Here is a 20,733-nt window from a genome sequence, read left to right on the forward strand (position 1 = left end):
ATTTTTTATATTGTGATAATATGTGAGATGGCACAACACATTAAAACATTGTGCAGCACACTTCTGTCATCTCTGAGATCTAATTTGAAATGCAGCTCACACTGAAAGGGTGAAGTCTTTTTGGTACAGTTGTTGATTGGGCAAATCTGTTAATGGGTAAAATGACATAAGATCAGTGGGAGGTGTTCAAAAAGAATTTAATGTGATACAGAGCTAGTTTATATCCATTAAGGATATAAGTTCTTGTCAAAAAAAAGTCATGAACAACTGAAGAGCTAAGAGGCAACATACAACTAAAAGAAAAAAATGTACAAAGGAGGTTGGGAACTCTCTCCCACAAACAGCAGTTGAAGCTAGAACAGTTGTTAACTTTAAATCTGAGCTAGATAGATTTTTGTTAAGCAAAGATATTAAGGGATATGGGCCAAAGGCAGGTATATGGAGTTAGGCCGCAGATCAGCCATGATCTCATTGAATGGTGGGACAGGCTCGAGGGGCTGAATGGCCTACTCCTGTTCCTATCTTCCTATGTTCAAAAATACATACAATAGCACAGATCCTGATGAATGGGAAAGATACTAAGAACAGCAAAAGGTGACAAAACAGTTAGTAAAAGCTACAGAAAGGGTGTATGAAAAGGAACTTGAAAGGGATATCAAAATCAACACAAATTTTACAATTATATTTGGGAAAAAATGATCAGAAGCAATGTGGGCCCCTTGAAAACTGATAAATGGTAGATATGTTGGGCTGGATTTTCGTAGCCCCTGGATCTATCCGCCAGTGTTTTTAAATGTAAGTTTCAGGAGATGGGTACCCCAACACTTTTTAAAGATGGGGATCCCACCTCCATGAGCTGCGGACCAATCAGAGGGCTGGCAGCTCAGCAGTATCGGCAGCACCACCGGGAGCAGTGGCCACCGTCAGTACTGCAGAGGCCTCGGACCCAGGTCCAACTGGAACCTCGGACAAGAGGTAAGTGAGGCAGGGTCGCCGGGGCCAGTCCGGAAGGCCCGGGCTGAGGGGGCAATCGTGAAATCCAGGGTGGGGGGGTGTCGGAGGGTAAATTTGTTCTTGCTGGTAAGATCCCAGCAGTGGGGGTCCTGGCCCTTAATTGGTCATTAATGGGCCACTTAAGGGCATCAGTGTGGGAAGGCGTCGTTGACCTATCCTGCCCCTGGGAAGATCACGGCGATGGAGAGGCGATGGGCCCTCTGCCCTGTCGGCCGTCCCCACCCATCGCAATACTCCGTGCCCTCACTCCCCGCCTCTGTGGGGTCCATAAAATTCCAGCTGTTGAATAATTACTTTCTGTCTGCGTTTATAGTTGAGGGAGAGGTCAGCATGCTGACCCAAGGAAATTAATATTGAATCAAAATTAGCATAAGCAAAACAACTATAACGAAGAAAATGTTGACACTAAAGAGTGACAAATCCTCAGGCCTTGATGGTTTCCATCCGAAGGTTTTAAAGGAAGTGAATGAGAACATTCCAGATGCCCTAACTATAACCTTCCAAAGTTCTTTCAATTTGGGAATCATTCCTTTATTTAAGAAAGGAGAGAGGGAAATAAGGAATTATAGACCAGTTAACCTAACATCTGTTGTCGGCAAAATACTTGAGTTTTTATTAAGAATGCAGTGACTGAACACCTTGGAACTTTTCAGCTGATTAGAGAGAGCCAGCATGAATTGGTATGGGGTAGATCATACCTGATGAACTTGATTGAATTTTTTGAAGAGATAACTGAAGTGGTGGGCAGGGTAATGTCTATGGATACAAAAGCAAAATACTGCAGATGCTGGAAATCTGAAATAAAAGAGAAAATGCTGGAAATACTCAACAGGTCAGGTAGCATCTTTGGAGAGAGAAACCGAGTTAATATTCCATCAGTGATCTGAAACATTGGACTGAATTTTCGTTTTGGGGGTAGGAAACGAGAGCCGGGACTGTTTCTGGGTCCCGAAGACGCTCCAGAGGGAACCAGTCACGATTTGGGGCATCCCCTTCATTGGCATGGAGACAGGTTCTCTGTCCAATTAACAGCGGGTAGACTCTCAAAGCTGGGGAAAGGCCTTCCAGCTTCAGATGAGTAGCCAACTGCAATGAATGGTAACTAAGAAGGTGCTTCAACCTGAAGGTTTTCTCTCAGCAACTTTTTAAAATTTTAAATAACAGATAGCAAAAGCAGCAAGGCCACCCTACAAGGGTGGCCTTTGGCTGTTCCACAACCCAGGCAAGCAGGGAGGGCCTAGAGTCCTGCCTGTCACACAAATAAGTAATGTGATATATGAATTTCAATGCCAGGGTGATGCTAGGTATACAGGCCGTACGTCCCAAAGACTGGCAGATTGTATCGAACAACATGTCCCTTCCGCTGTTCGCAATGGGCAAGGTACAGGCCGTACCCAACTGGCCCATGCTTGCAAGACTAAAAACACAGTATCCAACGTTAGATGCAATTCCGCAATTGGACAACATTTGCTAAATAATCCTCAGTGTTCTAAGAATTACGCTGACAACCAATTTAAGCTTGTCACTAGGGCTCGCAGTGTAGCACAGATGCGCATACTGGAAGCTACATGTATTAATGTACAGGGTCCTGTTCTCTGCAGACAGAAAGAATATGTACAAACATTGCGCCAGTTTCAGCTAAACAAAATAAGTGACAGCCATTCGCTGGTTCATTCCTCAGGGCAATGCCTTGAACAATCAGAGTCAAGCTGCCTGGTTTAAATTTCACAAAGTTTTTCAGTTAACTGTCAGTCACCGTAAACTGATGCATTTTCCATGGCAATGCCTCTACCAATCAGAATTCACTTGCCAACCAATCAGCACTCTCTTCTCATACATTATAAAGTTCTTGTTTTCCCCTACATTGATATTCTTGCAGATTGTCCTGATGAGTGCAAGACAAAAAGCTTCAACAGCATGTCTCTATTTCCAAGTTCTGTACTACTACTTCTTCTTTGGCCTCCTTGTCTCGGGAGACAATGGGTAAGCGCCTGGAGGTGGTCAGTGGTTTGTGGAGCAGCGCCTGGAGTGGCTATAAAGGCCAATTTTAGAGTGACAGACTCTTCCACAGGTGCTGCAGAAAAAATTGGTTGTCTGGGCTGTTACACAGTTGGCTCTCCCCTTCCGCTTCTGTCTTTTTTCCTGCCAACTGCTAAGTCTCTTTGACTCGCCACACTTTAGCCCCGCCTTTATGGCTGCCTGCCAGCTCTGGCGATCACTGGCAACTGACTCCCACGACTTGTGATCAATGTCACAGGACTTCATGTTGCGTTCGCAGACGTCTTTAAAGCGGAGACATGGACGGCCGGTGGGTCTGATGCCAGTGGCGAGCTTGTTGCACAAAGTGTCCTTGGGGATCCTGCCATCTTCCATGCGGCTCACATGGCCAAGCCATCTCAAGCGCTGCAGGCTTAGTAGTATGTATAAGCTGGGGATGTTGGCCGCCTCGAGGACATCTGCGTTGGAGATATGGTCCTGCCACCTGATGCCAAGGATTTTCCGGAGGCAGCGAAGATGGAATGAATTGAGACGTCGCTCTTGGCTGACATACACTGTCCGGGCCTCGCTGCCGTAGAGCAAGGTACTGAGGGAAAAGGCTTGAAACACTCGGACTTTTGTGTTCCGTGTCAGTGTGCCATTTTCCCACACTCTCTTGGCCATTCTGGACATAGCAGTGGAAGCCTTTCCCATGCGCTTGTTGATTTCTGCAACAAGAGACAGGTTACTGGTGATAGTTGAGCCTAGGTAGGTGAACTCTTGAACCACTTCCAGAGCGTGTTCACCGATATTGATGGATGGAGCATTTCTGACGTCCTGTCCCATGATGTTCATGTTCTTGAGGCTGATGGTTAGGCCAAATTCGTTGCAGCAGCCGCAAACCTGTCTGAGACTCTGCAGACACTCTTCAGTGTGAGGTGTTAATGCAGCATTGTCAGCAAAGAGGAGTTCGCTGATGAGGAATTTCTGTACTTTGGTCTTTGCTCTTAGACGGGCAAGGTTGAACAACCTGCCACCTGATCTTGTGTGGAGGAAGATTCCTTCTTCTGAAGACTTGAACGCATGTGAGAGCAGCAGGGAGAAGAAAATCCCAAACAGTGTGGGTGCGAGAACACAGCCCTGTTTCACGCCACTCAGGATAGGAAATGGGTTTGATGAGGCGTCACTATGCTGATTTGTGCCTTTCATATTGTCATGGAATGAGGTTAGATTAGAGATACAGCACTGAAACAGGCCCTTCGGCCCACCGAGTCTGTGCCGAACATCAACCACCCATTTATACTAATCCTACACTAATCCCATATTCCTACCAAACATCCCCACCTGTCCCTATATTTCCCTACCACCTAACTATACTAGTGACAATTTATAATGGCCAATTTACCTATCAACCTGCAAGTCTTTTTGGCTTGTGGGAGGAAACCGGAGCACCCGGAGAAAACCCACGCAGACACAGGGAGAACTTGCAAACTCCACACAGGCAGTACCCGGAATCGAACCCGGGTCCCTGGAGCTGTGAGGCTGCGGTGCTAACCACTGCGCCACTGTGCCGCCCCGATACTTAGTAGCTTTGGTGGACATCCGATCTTTTCTAGTAGTCTGAAGAGACCACGTCTGCTGACGAGGTCAAAGGCTTTGGTGAGATCAATAAAAGCAACGTAGAGGGGCATCTGTTGTTCGCGGCATTTCTCCTGTAGCTGACGAAGGGAGAACAGCATGTCAATTGTCGATCTCTCTGCTCGAAAGCCACACTGTGCCTCAGGGTAGACACGCTCGGCTAGCTTCTGGAGCCTGTTTAAAGCGACTCGAGCGAAGACTTTCCCCACTATGCTGAGCAGGGAGATTCCACGGTAGTTGCAGTCACCATGGTCACCTTTGTTTTTATAGAGGGTGATGATATTGGCATCGCGCATGTCCTGTGGTACTGCTCCCTCTTCCCAGCACAGGCAAAGCAGTTCATGGAGTGCTGAGAGTATAGCAGGCTCTTGATTATTTCAGGGGTAATGCCATCCTTCCCAGGGGCTTTTCCGCTGGCTAGAGAATCAATGGCATCACTGAGTTCCGATTTTGTTGGCTGTACGTCCAGCTCATCCATGACTGGCAGAGGCTGGGCTGCATTGAGGGCGGTCTCAGTGACAACATTCTCCCTGGAGTACAGTTCTAGGTAGTGCTCAACCCAGCGGTCCATTTGCTTGCGTTGGTCAGTGATTGTGTCCCCTGCTTTTGATTTGAGGGGGGCGATCTTCTTGATGGTTGGCCCAAAAGCTCTCAATGCCATCATACATTCCTCTGATGTTTCCGGTGTCTGAGGCCAGCTGAATATGACTGCATAGGTGTTGCCAGTAGTCATTTGCGCAGCGCCTGGCTGTTCTTTGTGCAGAGCCTCTGGCTGTTTTTAGTGCTACGGATGTTAACTCACTGGGGGCTTTTTTGTATTTCAGCAGTGCAATGCACTTAGCGGCTATGACAGGTTCCAGCTCTTCAAAATGAGATTGAAACCAGTCTGCATTCCGCTTCACACGTTTGCCATAGGTGGTCATAGCTGACTCATCGATGGCGTCTCTGATGTGGGCTCACTTGGTCTCAGCATCCCCTGTGGGAGTGTTTTGAAGGGCTTTTTCGAATGAATTTAGAAATTTTTGTAGCAGTAACATAAGAAATTCTGCTCGTGTTGATGCGCGGGTGGCCCGTCTGCTTGGAGTGATGCAGCTTCTTTGGTTTGAGTCTAACCTTGCTGCACACCAGGGAGTGGTCGGTGTCGCAGTCCGCACTGTGGAAGCTGCATGTGATTTGAACACTTTATAGAGGCTCGCCTTGTGACGATGAGGTCCAGCTGGTGCCAACGACGTGATCTTGGGTGCCTCCAAGAAACCTGGTGACAGGGTTTAGTATGAAAGAACCAGTTGGTGATGCAGAGGTTATGATAGGTACACAACTCAAGCAGTCAGTCACTGTAAACTGATGCATTTTCCATGGCAATGCCTCTACCAATCAGAGTTCACTTGCCAACCAATCAGCACTCTCTTCTCATATATTATAAAGTTCTTGTTTTCCCCTACATTGGTATTCTTTCAGATTGTCCTGATGAGTGCAAGACGAAAAGCTTTGACAACATGTCTCTATTTCCAAGTTCTGTACTACCAAACGACTACTTCCCTGTAACCTTTTTATATTGTTCTCTATCTCAACAGCCACTTGATAAAGCATTCCATATTCTAACAATGCTCTTAGAAACATAGGAACAGGATTAGGTCATTCAGCCCCTCGAGTCAGTGCTACCATTCAGTTAGAACGGTTGATCGGTATCTTAACCCCATTGACCTGTCTTGGTTCGATATCCCTTAATACCCTTGTCTTGTAAAAATCAATTTCAGTTTTGAAATTTTCAGTTGAGCAATAGCTTTTTGGGGGTAGAGTGTTCCAGATTTCTTGTGAAAAATAATTTCTAACATCACACATTACTCTTTCTGGGCGGCACAGTGGCGCAGTGGTTAGCACTGCAGCCTCACAGCTCCAGGGACCCGGGTTCGATTCTGGGTACTGCCTGTGTGGAGTTTGCAAGTTCTCCCTGTGTCTGCGTGGGTTTTCTCCGGGTGCTCCGGTTTCCTCCCACAAGCCAAAAGACTTGCAGGTTGATAGGTAAATTGGCCATTATAAATTGTCACTAGTATAGGTAGGTGGTAGGGAAATATAGGGACAGGTGGGGATGTTTGGTAGGAATATGGGATTAGTGTAGGATTAGTATAAATGGGTGGTTGATGTTCGGCACAGACTCGGTGGGCCGAAGGGCCTGTTTCAGTGCTGTATCTCTAATCTAATCTAATCTAATCCCAAGTTTATTCTTCCTGGTTATCAATTCACCGTCTGTAGTTAGCACTTTCCTGTAGTTGGCACTCTGCGTGGATTTACACAGTAGTGTAGTTGGAATTATGTTTCTCTTAGTATCATGGATCATAAAATATAGTATTTAATTTGTGTGTCCGTGTAAGTAACACCCATTTCATTGTGCCTTTGATCAAAAATGTTGCTGTACCTAAATATGTCATAACTAAATTTTTTATTGTATAATTATAGTATAAAATTTACCCTTTGCACTATTATAATAACTGCTTCCCATCTTGTACTTTCATCCGGAAATCTAACCTCAGTTCCCCAGTTTTCAATCTGCGGGAAATTAGAATTTGGTTTTACCTCTTCACTGTGAGAATATGATGCATTTTATGGTTGTTTGTATGTTGATTTTGCTGTCGAACTTAGCAGATTGACTGGTTCCACTGTGAGCTAAGTGAAACTGTCTCTTCCAGTCTTTTATGTATGTTACTGTACATTTGTTGGGTTGTGGCCTTTTCTCTGTTCATGTGTGAGGAGCAGTTGAAAAATATATGAGGATGCCTTTACAAAAAAGTACTGGTTTTCTGAGGCAAATTCACATTCACTGGGTTTATTAAGGAAATAGCTAGTATTCCTCCTGGGCATCGTAGTGGGTAGCACATCTTGCCTTAAAATGTACAAGTGCATTGCCACCATTCTCCTGGCCGCACACCATAGCCTGAACCACATGGCATGGGTTTAACAGGTCGAATGGTTTCCTTCCGTGCTGTAACCATTCTGTGATTCTATAAATACTACACCTGTCAAAAGGTGACTCAATCTAAAAGTTATATTAAATTATATATTATATTAATAACTATTCAAAAACAATTGAAGTCGTAGAGTCATTTCTGACGCCAATGTGCAGAAAATACTATTGCGTGATATTAGCAGGTGATGATTACAATAAATGTGTTTTTCTTGTGTTACGATAGCCGACATAGGAATTTCATACAAACCTGTTAAGCACTTGTCTGATAATATCAGCAGCAATAACTCCTGGGCTTAAGGGTGGATCATACCAGTCAAAGGTTCTATTGTATGTCATTCTTCAGTAAATTATGGTATTAAATGAGCCAGTATTCAGTTACAGTTTACTTAAACTTTCTTTTATCTGCATCCCAGCCCTGCACCTACAATGATCTAAGTTAGACTGTTATATTGTGATTTATTCTCCTGTGTATACAATGAGACTTGTTATGACCAAGGCAGGAGGAGTGCACTGTTAATTCAGTCCCACTGCTCCACAGGTCGCAACATATCAATAAATTTTTTCCACTTACCGTAACAGCCAATTAGATACTTTATTTGTCCTCAGAATAAAGCACGCCAACCAGGTTTCTTTAATAAACAACAAAATTATCCATTTATAATAAAACCAAGTCTTAACCAATAATGAAGTAAATATCTACGCTATTTGAAATATTAAAGCCCCGTATTTTTATCCTAGTCCACACGCACATACGTCCATATCGGGAAGAAATCGGGAAGAAAGGGATTTTTGTTTACAGCTGTCACAAATAAATAAAAGGAATAACATAAAACTTTTATTGAAAAGATATATAAGGAAGTCCTTTAGGTTTGGCGAGATGTCCTAAAGTTGAATATTTGGCAGCCGCTAGGAATTTTTCCAAGCGAGCTTGATGAACTGTCTGTTTGGGTAGACGTTCAAAGAAATTCAACAGCAAAAGGCTTCACACAGGTCTTCCACCAGGTATGCAGCAACGGGTGTCAGTTCTCTTACATATTTGATGTAAAAGTCCTTTTAAAGATGCAAGGTTTCTGCAAGCATTCAGGGTTTCTTGAAAATTAAATGCAGGAGGCAAGAGTACCACATTATACAGGCTTTTGCTTTTCAATAGCAAGGATTCTTCAAAGAGAGGTAATAGTTATCTGGTTTTTCTTCTGATCTCCTGGCAGGCCCATGTGCAGATTCCGCTGCCTGCTTTTAGTCCAAAACCAGCATCTTTTAACAATTCAAAGTGAAACTAGCTTTTCCAAGCAAGTCTCATGCTAAGTCATAAACTCTCTCGTCACAAAAAAGCTTAGCTCTCAAGTCAAACCCCTTGAAATTACCTGGTTTCCAGTATTTGTTTACGGTCAACACTGGGAGTCTTTTGTTGACCTTGCTTTTTTTTTTAAAGCATCCATAAAGTTCAGCTATCTCCAGATCTTTCAATGTCCATGAAATCTTTTTTTTAGTTTTTAAAAATATAGATTCCTAAGCTTTAACACAAAAATGGAACTTCCATAACAGACTTCAAAAAGTAAATAAATCTGCACTTTTATAGTATCTGACTTTGGAAAAAAAAATTATATAGTCACTGGAAAATGAAAAATGCTCCATCATATAGCATGACAATAATATTGTCACAGTAATATTGGGCAACTTCCAGTAGAAACAAAAATGAGGTAGCCATTGATGAAAATTCATGAGCTTCTGGGGAGGAGAATGGGAATTAAAAATCTGAAGTGTTACCATCACTGAATTCCCAACCATCAATATCCTGGGTGTTACCATTGACCAGAAATTTAACTGGACCAGCCATATGAATACTGTGGCTACAAGAACAGGTTAGAGGCTAGGAATTCTGCAACAAGTAACTCAAGAACGCAAGAAATAGGAGAAGTATGGCCTGTTCAGCCTGCTCTGCCATTCAGTACAATCATGGCTGATCTTGGGCTTCAATTCTACTTTCCTCCCTGCTCCCCATATCCCTCGATTCCCTGTGAAACTAAAAATCTATCTATCCCAGCTTTAAATGTATTCAACGATGGAGCATCCACAACGTTCTGGGGTAAAGAATTCCAAAGACTCACAACACTTTGAGTGTAGTAATTTCTCCTCATCTCAGTCCTGAATGATTGACCCCTTGCCCTGAGACTGTGCCTCCGCGTTCTAGATTCCCCGACCAGCAGAAACAATATCTCAGCTTCTACTCTATCATTCCCTTTCAGAATCTTGTATGTCTCAATTAGATCACCTCTCATTCTTCTAAACTCAAAAGACTATAGGCCCAAGTTACTAAGCCTCTCATCATAGGACAAGCCCCTCATCCCAGGGACCGATTTAATAAATCTTTGCTGCACTGCCTCCAGTGCAAGTATATCCTTTCTAAAATGTGGAGAACAAAACTGCACACATCTCCTGACTCCCCAAAGCCTGTCCACCATTTACAGGGCACAAGTCAGAGTGTGTCTGGATGAGTGCAGCTCCAACGACACTGAAGAACCTCAACACCATCCAGGACAAAGCAACCTGCTTGATTGGCACTCAATTCACCACCTTAAACATTCACTGCCTCCATCACCAGCGCACAGTGGCACCTACAAGATTGCACTGCAGCAAACCGCCAAGCCTCCTGCGACAGCACCGTCCAAACCCGCAACTTCTACCACCTAGAAGGTCATGGGCACGTTCTCCTCCAAGGTACACATCATTACCGTTTCTGCACTGTTGACAGATCAAATGCCTGGAATTCCCTTCCTAACAGTACTGTGGGTGTACCTATATCAGATGGATTGTAGTGGTTCAAGAAGGCAGCTCACCGCTACCTTCTCCAGAGCAATTGGGGATGGGCAACAGATACTGGCCTTGCCAGCGCACTCACATCCCATGAGCAATTTTGAAAAAAGTACATACTCGTCCTCATAACCCCATGTGACACTTAATGCAGTATTCGGCTGTCAGAAATTATGCAGGGTAGCATTTTTCCCAAAACGTAAACACATAGATGCAGATGTCTATCTTGCAAAAAGAAAACTACCAGTTTACAGTCAGTAAAGGCAGATGAGGTGGGGAGGGGGTTCGTGGTGAGAGAGGGACAACGGAAGATGATCCTGCAAATAAAGCACCAAAAACACCACTGGACTTATATATTTACTTGTAATTTGTATATTTTGGAAGGGGAGTTGTTTTGCTGTAGCTCATTGGCTGGCTACTTCCATCTCCTGTCCCGACAAGTCTAACAGACTAACTTTTCATGATTACCATTGCATTTGTTGATCTTGTGTTACACACTGTCCTTTTGCTTTCCTAAAATATTTCATCTTTAAAGGAGAGCTAAAATTTAATGATAAAAATTCATGAGCTGAAATATAAGTTTGTTTAACACCAGCTGAGCTTGGGCTGTAACTTGGAAGCATCCAATTATTTTTGCTTAAAACCAGCTGTCATTCCATTATGCTATCTTCTTGGAGCATGTAATTTGCTACCATTTTCTGAGAGGTTTAGTTTCTATTACTATTTACTTTTTTATTAATAAACTTTAACAAATAAACCAAAGATTTCCTTTTAGGCAATATGGTGAGATGTCTATAAAGTTTACGCCTGCACATCCCATGAGTTTCTAATCTCAGCTGGAACTTCCCACCAGTTGTGAGTACAGTCATCTTTCTACAATTAACCCTAAACAGTGAAACTGATCTGTTTGGCACTTTTTTTTCTTTTTAAGACCTCCTGGCCGGCATTGTATCTTTACATTATCCTGCAGATGGAAGAATTCAGGAAATGGACTTTTCCATGGCTACCATTAGCGTTATTCTGGGTCAGTCAACAGAAGACTGACTCTTCTGCATACACTACATCTCTGCTTCGAAGAGGAGGCAGTTGATGTATGAAATAACCTCCAACTTTCAGCACATTGTATCTAGTGACTACTTTTTAATTAAACATTTAATTTGATCTTCAAGTGATGTTACAACCGCTTGATGGAGATCAAGGGTCTATAAAGGGCATCTTGTATTTGCCAGTTGTAGTGGCATGCCTGAGATCTGCACTACTGACTTTGAATGACTTTTGACACTGCTTTTAAAAAAGTAAAATGCTTCAGTCTTTCCTAATAACTCCATCCTCTATCAGTAATCATGCTCGCATTCTCTTTACTCACTCCTGCCCTCCTATCACCGTTTTCTCCTCCCCCTCTTTCTCTGACTCTGTACCAGTGAGCTGCGGACACATGTTGGACATCCCCAGGCAGCTCGCTGGTGAATCGGCATTGAATTACAAGCTGCTGCTTCGTCATCAGTTGCCCTCTGGTAGATCCTGGGACAGAGGGGGCAAGTGATCAGGAGAGGGTGTAGCCAGTAAGGTGGGGGTGTAGCTGATCGGAGGAAAGTATGGCCAGTCTGGAGACTAATGCTTCACCGGTGGTAAACCAGGTATTTGTGCCTTTTTTAAGACAGTGGACAGAGAGATGTCACATAAATGAATGTGTTTGTTAATATTGCCACAGTCTTTTCGAAAAATAATACCTTGAGGACAGAAAGAAAGTTGAAGGTGAAGTTGGTTTTCTCATATTTTAGTTGAAAATAAAGTTGAAACATTCATGCTGTAGCTTTAATTTACAGGATTATCAGGAGACTATTCCGATGTATCATTGCACAAATAGAAAGATTGCTTCATATCTCTCCTGATCTCTTTCAAAGCTGCTGTAATTTCAGATGTGGAGATAAGACCTAACCATACAATGTGGATAAATCAATTCAGATTTAGCCAACCAATTCACTTTTCTACTTTTGTAGAACAGACATACGAAACAGTGGATATATTTCCCAACTATGTTCAACTTGTTGTAAACTGTATATTTTATAAATATTGGTACAATATATCAGTAACCCCAAGATCTCTAATATTATCAAGTATTGTAAAGATTAATATTTTCCATTCCACCCAGGCAAAGAATATTGTAGATCAAGAGTCATATATCAAATTAACTCATAGAAGGGTAGATCTTGACATTTGATCACTCTGCTGTAACAACAAGGGTCAATTTGTGGGTAATTAACCAACTCGCTGATATCTGCCCAATTAGTTGTACGTTCTGTAGCTGTCATCTCCCTTTCCTGGCTTCTGCTTTCAGTGTTGATGGCCTTTTCTGGTCATTGTGAGCAAATACATGCACTGCTCCTCTGGCCACTCCATTCTTGGAACAACTTACACCAACCAAGAAGCTTTGGTTGCTATAACATTAATCTAACTTTACCTTACCTGGTTTTGAGGCAAAGGCTAGGGAAAAAAGAAGACAGAGCCAAAGGCCAAGAAAGTGTTTACTTTTGTCATTCAATCACATTTTAAATTAGTGAATGCAGTCAGTCTGAGTATTGGCAGTATAATTCTCTACAGAAATATTCCAACAAACAAAACTAGTTGGCACAGAAGAATTCACATTAGTCTATACATGTTCTATCATGTTCAGAATGCAGGAATGGAGTACATGTGACTGACATATCATTTGTATGGACTGAGATTTGTGGTACCATCAACCAATTGGAATGCAAATAATTTGTCACCTGAGATTACATAATATCACATTATGGACAGTTACAACGCACACATTGGACTGTGCCAATCTAACCACCAGCAGACTCTTCAGCATCTTCACAGCTTCATCTATATATAAGGTTGTCCCCAACTCTAAAATAAAATTAGCACCTGACTAGTTGAATACTAAGGAGATGCAAATAAGTCAACGATTCTCTGAAGATCTGTTTCCGACACACCACTTACTGCAGCGTATTCAAGCTCAATGACTGAAGCCGGGGTGGTCTTAGTTTTTGATTAGTGTAGCCTGACATTAAATAGTTTACCGTCCATTCGATAAATAAGCTGCACACCAGCAGGGAGCTTGTCTGTAGTCAGATAGAGCATGGCTGCTTGGAAGATCGAGAAAAGAGTTGGGGCAATGAACATTCACTGAACAATCAGAAGACCAAAGTCCTCCATCAGCAAGCTACAAATGCACACACCCTAGCCCCATAGGTTAGGATACATGATTAGTGCCAGGAAAATGTGGAACACTTCCAGTATCTTGGAAGTTATCTTTCACAGAAGGCTGATATTGACGAAGAAATCCAGCATTGCCTGAAATCTGCTGGTGCAGCCTTTGGCCACCTGAGGAAGTGAAGATTGCAACATCAAAACTGAAACCAAACTCCTGGTCTACCATGCAATCGTGATCCCTACCTTACAGTACAGGGCTGAAACATGCACAATGTACACGAGGCACCTCAAAGCACTGGAGTCATTTCATCAACACTGCCTGTGGATGATCCTACATATGCACTGAGTGTGAAGAAGGGAGTTTGGTAAGTGAGTGAATTTTAAGGGTTAATCTCAAGACTAGTTTTTGTTTTGTTTACATCTAGCAATTAATTGAAATTCCTGTTTCAGTTAAGAGGAAGTTAGGTTTCTTACAGTTTTAAACAGGGATATACTAACACTCTGGGAGTAGCTGTAGCTAGTTAATTAGGTAGCTATCTTACATGGGTTTCTGAGCTGTAGCAGAGCTCTAGCAAACCTGACACAGCATTGTTTTCAGATTATAAATTGAGGGGACTCTGAGTGCTGCTTATCTGCATTGAGTGCTGCTGGAGGGCACAGAATGTTAAGAACGGAGTTTGGTAATTGAAGGAGTTCGGTAAGGAGGGGAACATAAATTAAGAAGAAAATAAATTTGAGTGAACAGAGTGTAAAGTGGGAGTTTGGTGCGTGAGGGATGGGCACCTTTCTTCTACCTTTTTTCAGCCTCAAGTAGTTGCCTGTCTTCGGTATGGGGAAGAAGTTGATTGGTGAGTAACTGGTAAGTTATTTTACTTCTCGTTGTAATAAAAAGCGTTTAAAGTTATATTATGGCAGGTTAGCTTGGCCAAATGGAATGTACGTCCTGCGGTATGTGGGAAGTAATGGATGCACCACGTGTCCTAGACAACACATCTACAGGAAGTGTCACTGGCTGCAGAAGCTTGAGTTCCAGGTTTCAGAACTCGAGTGGTAGCTGGAGTCTCTGTTGTGCATCAGTGAGGCCGAGGACTACGCGGATAGCACATTTAGGGAGGTGGTCACACCGCAGGTTAGGAGCACGCAGGCAGAGAGAGAATGGGTGACTGCCAGGCAGTCTAAGAGAACCAGGCAGGCAGTGCAGGAGTCCCCTGAGTCTATTTTGCTTGCTAACCTGTTTTCCATTTTGGATATGGTCAGGGAAGTTCAGCCAGAGCATAGCCCATGGAACCACGGGTGGCTCAGCTGCACAGGAAGGGAGGAAGAAGAGTGGAAGAGCAATAGTAATTAGGAATTCAATAGTCAGGGGATTAGACAGGCATTTCTGCGGCATTAAATGTGACTCCAGGATGGTGTATTGTCTCCCTGGTGCCATGGTCAAGGATGTCACGGAGCGGCTGCATGACATCCTTCTGGGGGACGGTGAACGGCCATAGGTCGTGGTCCACATTGGTACCAATGACATAGATAGGAAGAGGGATGAAGTCCTGAAAGCAGGTTTTAGGGAGTTAGGAAGGAAATTAAAAAGCAGGACCTCCAAAGCAGTAATCTCAGGATTACTCCCAGTGCCACGTGATAGTGAGCATTGGAATAGGAGGATTGACTAAATACATGGCTGGAGAATTAGTGCAGGAGGGAGGGCATCAGATTTCTGAGCCATTGGGACCGGTTCCGAGGCAGGTGAGACCTGTACAAGGTGGACGGGCTACACCTTAACAGGACCGGAATTAATATCCTCGCAGGGAGATTTGCTAGTGCTGTTGGGGAGGGTTTAAACTAGCTTATCGAGGGATGGGAACCTGAGAGGTAGCTCAAATTGGAAGGAAGTAAAGCTGGTAACAGGAGGTAGAAAAGTAGCAAGTGACATTAGAAGGCAGGCAAAACAAAGGCAAGCATCAACTAGGCTTAGAATGTAGAATGTCAATAGGACAAGGTTAAGGGCACTCTACATGAATGCACGCAGCATTCGCAACAAGGTACATGATTTAAAGGCCCAAATAGAGGTAAATGGGTATGATCTAATTGCCATTATGGAAATATGGCCACAGGGTTACCAAGACTGGAAACTGAATATTCAAGGATATTCGACATTGAGGAAGGACAGGCAAAAAAGAAAAGGAGGTGGTGTTGTGCTGATGAGGGATGGGATCAGTACATTAGTAAGGGAGGATCTCAGATCAGAAGAACAAAATGTGGAATCTGTTTGGGTGGAGCTAAGAACAGCAAGGGGCAGCAAACAATGGTAGGAGTTGTTTATAGGCCATCAAATAGTAGTGGTAGTGTGGGGCATAGTATTAATCAGGAGATTAGAGAAGCATATGGTATGGGTAATACAGTAATCATGGGTGACTTCAATCTGCATATCGACTGGGTAAACCTAATGAGCACGAATGCTGTGGAGGACGAGTTTCTGGATTGTGTTAGAGATAGTTTTCTAGAGAAGTATGTTGAGGAACCGACTAGAGAACAGGCTATTTTATGTCTAGTGTTATGTAATGAGAAAGGGCGAATTAATAATCTTGTTATAAAAGAACCTTTAGGGATGAGTGGCCATAATATGATAGAATTTTACAATATATTTGAAAGTGAGGTAGTTCAATCTGAAGCCAGGGTGTTAAATTTGAACAAAGGAAATTATGAAGGTATGAGCAGTAAATTGGCTGAGCTGGATTGGAAAAATACATTAAAAGGTATGACCGTACATAGGCAATGGATAGTCTTTAAAGAAATATTAGAGTTTACAGCAACTAAACATTCCTTCAAGGCACAAAAACCCCAAAAGTAAAGGCAGTCAACCGTGGATAACAAAGGAAATTAAGGATTGTATAAGATTAAAAGAAAAGACCTATAAAATTGCCAGAAATTGTAGTAAACCTGAGGATTGGGAGGATTTTAGAATACAGCAAAGGAGGATGAAGAAATTGATAAAGAAAGGGAGAATAGAATATGAATGTAAGCTAGCAAAAAATATAATAACGGACTGTAAAAGCTTCTACAGGAACGTAAAATGGAAACGTTTGGCTAAGACAAATGTGGGTCCATTATAGGCAGAGTCAGGAGATTTTATAATGGGGAATAGAGAATTGGCAGAGAAGCTAAATGATTATTTTGTGTCTATCTTCACTGAGGAAGATACAAGAAATGTCCCAGAATTATAGATCCAAGGGATTAGGGGGAATGAGGAATTGAAGGAAATTAGCATTAGTGAGAAGGTTGTATTGGAGAAATTAATGGGGCTGAAGGTTGATAAGTCCCCTGGACATGATATTCTATATCCCAGAGTGTTGAAAGAGTTAGCTATGGAGATAGTGGATGCATTGGTGATCATCTTCCAAAATTCTATAGATTCTGGAGCGGATCCTGCAGATTGGAAGATCGCAAATGTCAGCCCACTATTTAAGAAGGGAGGGAGAGAGAAAACAAGGAATTACAGACCTGTTAGCCTTATATCAGTCGTTGAGAAAATGCTAGAATCTATTCTAAAGGATGTGATAAATGGGCACTTGGATAATAATGATCTGATTGGGTATAGTCAACATGGATTTATGAGTGGGAAATCATGTTTGATGAACCTGTTGGAGTTTTTTGAGGATGTCACTACCAGAATTGATAAAGGTGAGTCAGTGGACGTGGGATACTTGGATTTTCAGAAGGCATTTGATAAAGTCCCCGACAGGAGGTTGGTTTGCAAAATTAAAGCACATGGGATAGGGGGTAATATACTGGCATGGATTAAGGATCGGTTAACAGGCAAAAAGCACTCTTGCATTGGCAGGCTGTGACTAGTGGGGTACCTCAGGGATTAGTGCTTGGGCCCCAGCTGTTCACAATATATATCAATGATTTGGATGTGGGGACCAAATGTAGTATTTCCAAGTTTGCGGATGACACAAATGTAGGTGGGAATGTGTGTTGTGAGGAAGATGCAAAGTGTCTTCAAGGGGATTTGGACAGACTTAGTGAGTGGGCAAGAACGTGGCAGATGGAATATAATGTGGAAAAATGTAAGGTTATCCACTTTGGTAAGAGGAATAGATGTGCAGAGTATTTCTTAAATGGTAAGAGATTAGAAAGTGTAGATGTACAAAGGGACCTGGGTTCCTTATCAATAAGTCATTGAAAACTAACATGCAGGTGCAGCAAGCAATTAGGAAAGCTAATGGTATGTTGGCCTTTATCGTAACAGGATTTGAGTACAGAATTAGTGAAGTCTTGTTTCAATTGTATAGAACCTTGGTTAGACCGCACTTGGAGTACTATGTGTATTTTTGGTCCCCTTACCTTAGGAAGGATATTATTGCCATAGAGGGAGTGCAACGAAGGTTCACCAGACTTGTTCCCAGGATGGCGGGACTGTCCTATGAAGAGAGATTGGGGAAACTGGGCCTGTATTCTCAAAATAAGGGGGAAGCACTTAAGACAGAGATGAAGAGAAATTTCTTTACTCAGAGGGTTGTGAATCTTTGGAATTTTGTCCCCCAGAGGGCTGTGGAAGCTCTGTCATTGAGTATGTTTAAAACAGAGATTGACCGATTTCTAAATGCAAATGACATAAGGAAATATGAGGGTAGTGTGGGGAAAAAAGCATTGAAGTGGATAATCAGCCATGATCATATTGACTGCTGGAGCAGGCTCGATGGGCTGAATAGCCTATTCCTGTTCCTATGAACAGGTGCACCAACATCAGTGTCCTCTCACAAGCAGGCACCACAAGCATTGAGGCTATGATAATCCGCCATCAGCTTCGTTGGGTTGGTCATATAATTCGGATGTCAGATACCAGGCTCCCAAAGCAGGTCTTCTCCCAGCTCAGGCAGGGCAGACGCACCAGAGGAGGACAAAAGAAGCGCTTCAAGGATGTGCTGAAAGCCAACATGAAGAAATGCAACATTGACATCAATCCTGAGAGGCCATCGCCCTTGACTGAACCAGATGGTGGCAGAGTGTGTGGGAAGGATCCCAGCATTTTGAGACCCAACAATGACAAATTGAAGAGATAAAGCAAGAGCAGTGAAAAGAACCAAGCCATGACCCGAACTAATAATACACACCCAGACATCCCACGTGACAACAAATGCCCTACATGCCATAAAGGCTTTAGATCCTGAATTGGCCTTATCAGCCATTTTCGAACGATGGAAGACAATCATCCTCGCCTGCGAGGGATAGCCAACACTAAGGAGATGAGTAACAATTACTGACCCAAGTCCCGTTTTAGCCCTACACTTGCTAACCTAAATTGGCAACGCCTCAATTTTAAAACCCACATCCTTGCATTTAAGTTCCTCCATTGCCTCGCCCCTTCCTATCTCTGTGACCTCCTCCGGCCCTAAAACCCTCCAAGATCTCTGTGCTCCACCAATTCTGGCCTCTTATGCACCCAATTTCCATTGCTCCACTATTGACAGTCGTGCCTTCAGCTGCCTCGGCCCTAAGCCCTGAAATTCCCTCCCTAGACCTCTCTGTTTCTCTATCCTCCTTTAGGACATTCCTTAAAACCTACCTCTTTGACCAAGCTTTTGATCACCTGTCCTAATATCTCTTTTATGTGGCTTGGTCAAATTTTATCTGATAATGCTCCTGTGAAGCACCTTGGGATGTTGTACTGCCTTAAAGATATTATATAAATGTAAGTTGTTGTTTGCACAGTCATAACTTGATGCATTGTGCACAAAAATAATCACACGGCATTATCACTTCCAGACAACTAGTGTGATGTTTGAAGCTAAATAATTCGAAAGTAAAGATGTTTGTTTTCTGTGGGAAGAAATCTTCCTTGGTGTCCCTTCACAGTTTTATTAATTGTAAAAAAAAAGGTTTTACTAATCACTAATAGTGTAAAGACAGAGAAAACAGAAAAACCATGGAGCTATTTCTTCCAATTAAAAGTATTTGAACTTACTAGATCTGCTTTCATTTCATATTTATTTTAAATGAATTAGTGCCTTTGGTCAAATAATGAAACAAGGAATTTCAGGTTTACAATAGTATGCAAACCTCAAGGCACATTTTCAACACAGGGTGTTTTTTTAAATTCTTTCCTGGGATGTGGGCGTCACTGGCCAGCATTTGTTGTCCATCCCTGTTTGCCCATGTTAGGCCATTTCAGAGGGCAGTTAAAGGCAGCAGATTTCCTTCCCTTAAGGACATTAGTGAACCAGGTGGGTTTTTACAACAGTTGATAGTTTCATGGCACTATTACTGAGACTAGCTTTCAATTCCAGATTTTTTAATTAATTGAATTTAAATTCCACCAGCTGCCGAGGTGTGATTTGAACCCATATCCCCAGGGAATTAGCCCAGGCCTCTGGATTACTAGTTCAATGACATTATTACTATGCCTCCCTTTATTGTGTAGGCACATCCAAGTATCAGGAGAGGTCATTTGTAAGAGCTATTTTGAACATATTTATTTTAAATGATGTGTTTACTGGAGTAGTACCCAATTGAGGGATAGAAGTTTTTTTTAAATGAATATTTTGTATAATCATCCATTACCTGCTTGTTTAAACACAGGATTACAGTTCCTTCTACGCAAGATAAAGCACAAGATAAAAGAATTTTTTTGATATTGATTTTGTAGCCAGGACAAGGGATGTCTGGATGTTAGTTTTAGTGTATTGAGCAGTTTCCATTTAGGGCACACAGCGTCCGCATCAAACATTCCCAGGTCCGGTATGTGGGCAGTTTTGCTTGTGTCCACAGTTAATGCACATCATTCTGCATCAAGGATAGCTAGACAAGCCAGCTGTACAGCATCTGCCAGACCTCTGTCTCCAGCTACTGTGCAGTGCACAAGAGCAACTCCAGCTTTACTCAAGCTGTGATTTCCTTCCCTCCCTTTAAAGAAGTACCTCCTTTCTACTCACTACCTAATTTTGTGGCCATGCTGTGGTACTGATGTCTTTTATTCTTCTATCAGTTAATAGTTTGATAGTTTAAAAAGTAATTTTAAAAGATATCAACATTTTGAACGTATTGTGCTGCTCAGCTGGGTCTGCATTTTATATTTTTAAAAAATGTAAACTAGGAGTTATTGAATTATACTTTTGGCTGCCCTGCTATTAATACGC

The 20,733-nt window shown here is 42.6% G+C and overlaps 1 protein-coding gene across 1 annotated transcript in view; it reads left to right on the forward strand.

Moving 5' to 3' along the window:
* Positions 1 to 20,733, forward strand: part of twf2 (twinfilin-2) — a 152,921-nt gene that overhangs the window by 80,936 nt on the left and 51,252 nt on the right. The gene's annotated exons all lie outside the window — the stretch shown is intronic.

This window comes from Heterodontus francisci, chromosome 19 (assembly GCF_036365525.1).
Source record: "Heterodontus francisci isolate sHetFra1 chromosome 19, sHetFra1.hap1, whole genome shotgun sequence".
Classification (NCBI taxonomy): Eukaryota; Metazoa; Chordata; class Chondrichthyes; order Heterodontiformes; family Heterodontidae; genus Heterodontus; species Heterodontus francisci.